Source organism: Rhinatrema bivittatum, chromosome 4 (assembly GCF_901001135.1).
Source record: "Rhinatrema bivittatum chromosome 4, aRhiBiv1.1, whole genome shotgun sequence".
In the NCBI taxonomy this organism is placed as follows: Eukaryota; Metazoa; Chordata; class Amphibia; order Gymnophiona; family Rhinatrematidae; genus Rhinatrema; species Rhinatrema bivittatum.
This window is the reverse complement of record NC_042618.1, coordinates 11,142,297-11,151,055: the sequence shown is the minus strand read 5'-3', so window position 1 is coordinate 11,151,055 and position 8,759 is coordinate 11,142,297.

The window sequence follows — 8,759 nt, the reverse complement described above, 5'->3', positions numbered from 1 at the left end:
GACTCAAGGCTGAGCAGTAAAGGTGAGAAACAAGGTTAAGGAGATTCAAATTTGGGTTCTAAGGTGTCACAGGTATGTGCCTGAAAGAGAAAGACCATTTAGCTAGCTCCATGTCAGAAGGGGCAGGGTGAGCCCGTCGCGGTTTTACTTCATTGAATGTATGCAGCTGTAATATAGTACGCAATGCATGCAGATGCAGAACTTTCCAATAGAAATCGGACTCACATCTGTACGCATGCGGTGGGGGAGCACAGTCACAACTGGACCTGTCTGTCCGTTTTGACTTGGTGTATAGTCATCTTAGCAAGAAGCCACGGTTGCAGTTGTAAACCAGTTCAGAGACGTACCAAGCCACCCCCTCTGGGATGGAGACGTATCAGTAAATAGTGCATGGACCCCTGTAACCGCTGTGCAGCGCTGGGGGCAGAGCATCGTGCATGGTTAAACAGATTTGCACGCAGACAAAATGACCTGCTAAAGGTCATTACTAATTTCAGGGAAACAGCAAGGATTAGCATCCAGGAGTGTTTCTGAGTCTCTGCCATGTGCTCCGACTACCAGGCCCCCCTTCCTTCTCAGAGAGTACAAAGACAGTTAATGAGCATCTGAGGGAAAGATTGCATGTCATGCTAGCAGGCTTTCAAGCCTTCCCCACAGGGGATTCAGAAGAATGGACTCATTCATGCTTCTCCACTTTTCTAAGCACACCCACTTAGGCATCACCAGATATTTGGCAGATGAGATCACAGTATTCTTTAAAAGGTGAACCGGGAAAAGAAGAAACGAGAAATGGATAGAAAGTATAACCTGAGTGTCTAATCTTCCTGTGGGCTGGGGAAGGAATGCAGCTCAATTATAATATTTTCTTTGCTTTATTTCCCTGTCTCAGCTTTAGTCTTTGTGAAGAGGCTGAAGATTAAGTTTAAGTAGTCCCCTTGTTACTTAACAATAACTTTAGTAACGTGCAAGTAACATAATACAAAAAAGATGACAGAACATATTATCTGGTAAGCATGCAAGGCGCTGAATGAAACGGATGGGCGATTCCATCTTCCCTACACATTATTGGAATTTTCAAGTCTGGGGATCTGAGATTTTACCTTCTACATTTCTCTGACACCAAAGCAAGGATTTTATCCCTGAGGAGAAAGATCATTCAAGCCAACTGAAGATCCCAAATTATAACACCTAACTGGGCAATGTACATGCTTTCCTTTTGTCTCTTTATTCTGTCAAAATTGGGCAGCTGAGCTGCTGTTCCTCGTCAAGCACGCATACTTAGAAAGCTAGGTAGAAACATAAAATCCAATGATAAATAAGGACCGTCAACCCAAGCCCCATCTTGTCTACCATTCTTTTTCCCACCACAAAGACAGGAATTGACTTCTGGGTTTGCTTGCTTGTCCCCACCACCAGAATTGAGTGAATCTTTCAAAATCAAGTTTGATGTGAAAAGCTTTGGATTGGATTTCCCATAAAATGTGAAACATCAGAATAGTTTCCGACTTTTTGAATGGGCTAAGTTTGAAGCTTCAGAAATTCACTTCAGATCATGATTATCAGAAAATCGAAAGCCAATTTTATTTATTCATTTATTTGTTTATTTATTTGTTTATTTATATCTGTTGTGAATTTAATTCCAGCAGATCTGTGGAAAGTACAATTTTCCCAGGAAGCTCAAATATGTTCTACTCACATCAAGGATCTACCTTTGGGGATCAACGAAATGAGCTATAGTAGACCTCCTTTAATGAAGCATGTTTGGGACGTGACTTGCTCTGGTTCATAGAAACTCCAGATAATGGAAGGTACATTTTCTGGTAGTGGAACATGGGTCAGACCTCTTGATTTCTTTTTCAGTTAAGGAACTTCAGAAGATGTCATACTGTACTTTACATATCCAGTAAATTGAATCAACTTGCATTGTTTTTCCATGTACTTTTTAACTGCTTCTGGGTGGCTGTGCTGTGCTTTGCCCATGAAGGAATAATAAAGAAGGTCATGACTGGCACAGGCCGTCCCTTTGCGGTGATTGCCTCCAGTGAGAGAGCAGTTCAGAAAAGCACATGCAGAATAATACTCTTGTGCATTGTACTCGCCTGGGTCACTTGCAGGACTCCAAAAGGCCATGGCTTGGGTTGGCTTTTTTTTTTTTGAAACGTACTTGACTTGACTGGAGGGTGGCCAATGTAACACCAATATTTAAAAAAGGCTCCAGGGGCGATCCGGGTAATTATAGACCAGTGAGCCTGACTTCAGTGCCGGGAAAAATAGTGGAAATGGAAACTATTCTCAAGATCAAAATTGTAGAGCATATAGAAAGACATGATTTAATGGGACACAGTCAACATGGATTTACCCAAGGGAAGTCTTGCCTAACAAATCTGCTTCATTTTTTTGAAGGGGTTAATAAACATGTGGATAAAGGTGAACCGGTAGATGTAGTGTATTTGGATTTTCAGAAGGCATTTGACAAAGTCCCTCATGAGAGGCTTCTACGAAAACTAAAAAGTGATGGGATAGGAGGCGATGTCCTTTCGTGGATTACAAACTGGTTAAAAGACAGGAAACAGAGAGTAGGATTAAATGGTCAATATTCTCAGTGGAAAAGGGTAAACAGTGGAGTACCTCAGGGATCTGTATTGGGACCGGTGCTTTTCAATATATATATATAAATGATCTGGAAAGGAATACGACTAGTGAGGTTATCAAATTTGCGGATGATACAAAATTATTCAGAGTAGTTAAATCACAGGCAGACTGTGATACATTACAGGAGGACCTTGCAAGACTGGAAGATTGGGCATCCAAATGGCAGATGAAATTTAATGTGGACAAGTGCAAGGTGTTGCACATAGGGAAAAATAACCCTTGCTGTACTAGTTACACGATGTTAGGTTCCATATTAGGAGCTACCACCCAGGAAAAAGAACTAGGCATCATAGTGGATAATACTTTAAAATCGTCGGCTCAGTGTGCTGCAGCAGTCAAAAAAGCAAATAGAATGTTAGGAATTATTAGGAAGGGAATGGTTAATAGAACGGAAAATGTCATAATGACTCTGTATCGCTCCATGGTGAGACCGCACCTTGAATACTGTGTACAATTCTGGTCACCGCATCTTAAAAAAGATATAGTTGCGATGGAGAAGGTACAGAGAAGGGCAACCAAAATGATAAAGGGGATGGAACAGCTCCCCTATGAGGAAAGGCTGAAGAGGTTAGGGCTGTTCAGCTTGGAGAAGAGACGGCTGAGGGGGGAAATGATAGAGGTCTTTAAGATCATGAGAGGTCTTGAACGAGTAGATGTGACTCGGTTATTTACACTTTCGAATAATAGAAGGACTAGGGGGCATTCCATGAAGTTAGCAAGTAACACATTTAAGACTAATCGGAGAAAATTCTTTTTCACTCAACGCACAATAATGCTCTGGAATTTGTTGCCAGAGAAGGTAGTTAGTGCAGTTAGTGTAGCTGGGTTTAAAAAAGGTTTGGATAATTCTTGGAGGAGAAGTCCATTAATGGCTATTAATCAATTATACTTAGGGATAAGCCACTGCTATTAATTGCATCAGTAGCATGGATTCTTCTTAGTGTTTGGGTAATTGCCAGGTTCTTGTCGCCTGGTTTTTGGCCTCTGTTGGAAACAGGATGCTGGGCTTGATGGACCCTTGGTCTGTCCCAGCATGGCAATTTCTTATGTTCTTATGTACATGTAGGAGGTAGCTTAAGATTTCCAGGAGAATACATGAAACCTGATGAATGAAGACCTATGCTACATCACATAGCATCCATTGTCCATAAAATGAGATGGCGTCTATTTTCTCATTAATTGTCTTTTGAGAAATGAAATTGAGGAAAAAGAATGCTTTCCTTGATTCTCAAGTGTGTTCAATAACCAATCAATCAAAACGATAAGCAGCCACAATTTCGGTAACACGCATCTACATTGTACAGAGCTGCCCTTGGGGAAAGGAGGAGGAGCAATTTTTAGGAGGGGGGACTTTTCAGCACCCACCCCACCCCACTGCCCCCCTAACTGCCACATCCTCTCTCTCTCTCACTCCCCTTTGCCCTTCCCTTTTTAGAAATTATTTCAACCATCACACAATACCAATCCATACCTCTTTCCACCTCCCTCTCCTATGCCTTCTTCTATTTCCCTCTCTCTCCTTCCTTTCACTCTCTTCTTTATGCCTATCTCTACCTTCCTTCTCTTCATGCCAATATTTGTCTCCCCATCCACCCTTTTCCATTTGTGTATCTCCCCCCTCTTTCCTGTACCTTCTTGTTTTTCTTCTCCCCCCTTTCCCTATCCTGTGTCCCCTTCTGAGTCCCTCCCTCCTCTCTTGCACCTTCTGTCTTTCCCTCCCTTTCTTCCTCTCTCTCTTCCTCTCTGCTGCCTCACTTCATCAGCTCTCCAGAAGACTAGAAGCCAATTAGAATGAAATCACTTAGCCTGAGTGGGTGAGGATGTAATCAGAAGCCAGGCTATGTCTACTTACTTATATTTCTATATCACTACATGACATACACAGCACTGTAAAGTCTTAGGGCCAAATTTTAAAAAGCACATACAAAGCAAATGCAAACACTGGGAGATAGATGCATGGCAGGGCCATGCACACACTGTACGCATTTTACAAACAGCCCGGCCATGCACGTATCCCCCAATACATGCCGAAGTGTCGGGCTATGTGAAAGGGGTGGGCTGCAGGCAGGTAGGGAGCAGGGCAGGGCAGGGGCTGACAGGGACAGCAGCCATTAGGCACTGTCCCAGAGAAGCACGTGCTGGCAGCTGGCTGGTGGCCTAAACTTACTTCTGCTCATGAGATCAGGCAAGTTTAAAAACAACAAAAAAAAGCTAGGTAGGTAGGGGTTAGGGGTCAGGGAGGATATGGGAAAAGGTAGGAAGGATGTTTAGGGGGCTAGGAAAGTTCCTTCCCAGTCCGCGCCTTAATTGGAGCATACTGGGAGGGAACTAGGAAAAAGTGGGATCGCTTCGTGTATTTAAAAAAAATCTTCCCCTGGCACCTGCGCGCACCCGCGTTTACCAACACAAAATCGAGCAGGCATGTGCGTGCCGGCATCGGATTTTATAACATGCACGCGTTGGTGCACGCATGTTATAAAGTCAGCACATCCATGCGCGCGGTCCAGGAACCGCACGCATATGAACGCGCACAGGGTTTAAACATCTACCTGTTAGTGAACTCAGAATTCTCCTACCAACACACATCACATAGTGACCTAGAATATGAATATTCCTTTGCGATCTTCTTTTGTAACGACGGTATATAAAATGCCTAAGTAAAATAAATAAATAAATATATCACATGTCTCACAACTCTGGGAATAGAAGTAAACACTAGGTGAGCAGGATCTATGGTGAGAGAGTTAGACTTGCAAGAGAAAGCCTGACTGTGTTTTGTGAAAACCACCTACATTTCTCAAAACATGGTTTCAGATATGCAGATGGAAAGAGTAAAACTAATATGAGGCAGGGAAGGGAAAGAGCATAGAGAATCCTCACCAACGAAGCAATTCACCTAATAACTTTAAGAAAGTATTTGTACTACATGTTTTTCGCAACTATTGCCATGCTATATCTGTGGATTTTAACTTGTTTTCTGGAACATAACTTTGCAATGATAATAAACACTGCTAATCCCAGTATCTATTGTGTGCTGACTCAGAGTGAGAATAAGTATGTGTGAGTGTGGTTTTGTGTTTCCTTGAGTAATGGGTCCTGTCAGAAGATGAAGAGACTGGCCGTGGAGCTTGTTGGAGGTATGTCTTTGTTTTTTGTTTTTTTTTTACCACACTCACTCAGAGTGAACCTGCAACACCAGCACACAGTCAAGGAAGGGGCATGACCAAGAGATTCCTTACTGCTAAGGATCTGCTATAGTGAACAGCTGTGCTGTGCCATGCCTCCTCTCCCCATCACTTCAGAGCATAGGAAAAGAGGTGTGGCAGGGCCACAACACAGCTCTCAACAGTAAGATGTCAGTGATGGTCTACCCTCCAACAGCAAAGCCCTGGAGGGGAGAGGAGGAGCCACAAGATGCAGTGAGCCTGCTGCAGTAGCCTGATTAGCAAGGCATTTTTAAATTCAGCTTACTAGGGGGCCAATGCAGCATCACACTTGTAAAAACATGCGTCCAAACTGGGCGCCCATTTTTTCAATGTGTGCACATCCAACTCTACTGGGCACACGATGCAATATTCTAATGAGTTGCTGTGCTAAAAAGGATGCGCTAGGAATAAATTCTGCATCCCTAACACTCAAAAGCATCAGGTGCCCAGGAGATGTGGTCATGTATGGATAGGAAAATGGATGCTCAATATGAGCGTCCATGTTATCTCACCACAGATAATTTATCGGCATAATATACACACACAATATACATGGCCTGGAGCGTGCATTTTTTTTTCATCAAGCATTTCATTTTGTAATTATTTTTAGTCATTGCAAGGAGTAGATTTTAGTATCACGATGATACTAAGTACTAGTAGGAGGAATCAAAGAAAAGCAGTTCTCATTTGTTTTTTAGTTGAGGTCTTGACTCTTGGCAAGACTTTACGCCAGCTCCAGGGCTGGCATTAAATTTGCTGTGTTAAAAAGTTAGTGTCGGGTACATGGCAATTTTTTGCATTGGGGTAATAGCTAATAGCCTCATCTACATGGCATTTATATGTGATGAACACTATTAGCCATGCGTTTTTTTGGACGTATTAAACCTTGGGTGTTAGTCTAGCACTTCCAAAATACACGTCCAACTGCGGGTTAACCTGTGTGCTAGGCTGAGGGCACTTTATTGCATTAGCATGTAGGAATTCAGCAGGAGTTTCTGCTGCCTGGATAGGAGATGGCCCACAAAAGCATGATTCTCCGGCAAAATGCAGAAGACCTGACAGCTCTGGTTGTATAAATCTAAAGTCTGTAATGCAGTCTAGTTCAAATCAGAATTTAATATAGATTACCAGGAAGCTATGCTGATTAGAGATGTGAATCGTGTCCTCGATCGTCTTAACGATCGATTTCGGCTGGGAGGGGGAGGGAATCGTATTGTTGCCGTTTGGGTTTTAAAAATATCGTGAAAAATCGTTAAAATCGTGAGCCAACCCCCTAAAACCCACCCCCGACCCTTTAAATTAAATCCCCCACCCTCCCGAACCCCCCCCAAATGCTTTAAATTACCTGGGGATCCAGCGGTGGTCCAGAACGGTGGCGGTCCGGAACGGCCCCCTCAATTGAATCCTTTTGTCTTCAGCCGGCGCCATTTTGCAAAATGGCCGCCGCAAAATGGCGGCGGCCATAGACAAAAACGATTTGCGGCAAGAAGTCGCTTCCTGAACCCCGCTGGACTCCCAGAAACTTTTGGCCAGCTTGGGGGGGCCTCCTGACCCCCACAAGACTTGCCAAAAGTCCAGCGGGGGTCCAGAACGACCTCCTGCGTCGAATCGTTTTTGTCTATGGCCGCCGCCATTTTGCGGCGGCCATTTTGCAAAATGGCGCCAGCTGAAGACAAAAGGATTCAATTGAGGGGGCCGTTCCGGACCGCCGCCGTTCTGGACCACCGCTGGATCCCCAGGTAATTTAAAGCATTTGGGGGGGGTTCGGGAGGGTGGGGGATTTAATTTAAAGGGTCGGGGGTGGGTTTTAGGGGGTTTTAGTGTGCCGGTTTTCCTGCCCTCCCCCTTCCCCCGATTTACCATTTTTTAACGATAAATCGGGGGAATTGGTATTGTATCGTGGCCCTAACGATTTTTGACGATTTAAAATATATCGGACGATATTTTAAATCGTCAAAAAACGATTCACATCCCTAATGCTGATAGGCTGAATTTTTTTTGGCTAGTTGACATTCTTGCTATATAACATAAGGTGGCCCTAATGTATAATCCTTTGTAAGTCTAAGACACATGCACACCAGGAGCTATAAGTGAACTTACAAGCCCCTGCTTGGTACCTATTGAGAATCTGCTCCCAGGAGGTGTCAGAGGGTATATGCGTAGGCTAGGTCTGAGCCTAATTCCAAAATGACAAACATTAATGTAATTTTCAGTTAAAATTGTATGGGGTGAAGATAAAGTAAGAAGAAGACTATGCACACATGCAGAAGTATTTCACTGGGAAGAGGCATTAACTGGCAAATGGGCAAACTGTGTTAGTGCATATTTCAGGCAGAGATTCTTCCATGGATCTGTGCCTCCCTCTAAATAGGCAACGGGTGGAACTGTGTGAACCTCTCATCCACAAAAAATCCCTTCCTTCTGATCAGCAGCAGATTGCTTGGACAAGGCTGCTCAACCAGCAGGCCCCTTCCAGTCTTCGGCACTGCTTAGTAATTCCCGAGCAGATGAATGATCAACGTGTTCCCGTCCCTCCTTTAATTTGGTTGGCACAATGAGCACGATCACAGACGGCACTGCAGCCTTTTACACTTTCTTTAATTTCCAATTGTGGGCTTTAAAGTACAACCTAAAAGAAAAGAAGGAAAGCCGGAGCGAGCGGTGTCTCGGACCTGACGGGCCGCCAGTCATGGAAGGCTGCCCGCCCAGGCTTAAATGATTGTTTTTTTAAATAATTTAACGATTCGGTTGCCTGCCCTTGTATTTCTCCAGATCGTCTTAAAGGAGAAATGTCAGCAAGCGGATCCCAAACAAATTGCACATCTCGCTGCATCACCCACAGGGTGTCCAGGCAGTTGCGTGCAACTCCTTGGAGGTTTAACGTGTCTAAGCTTCTTCAGT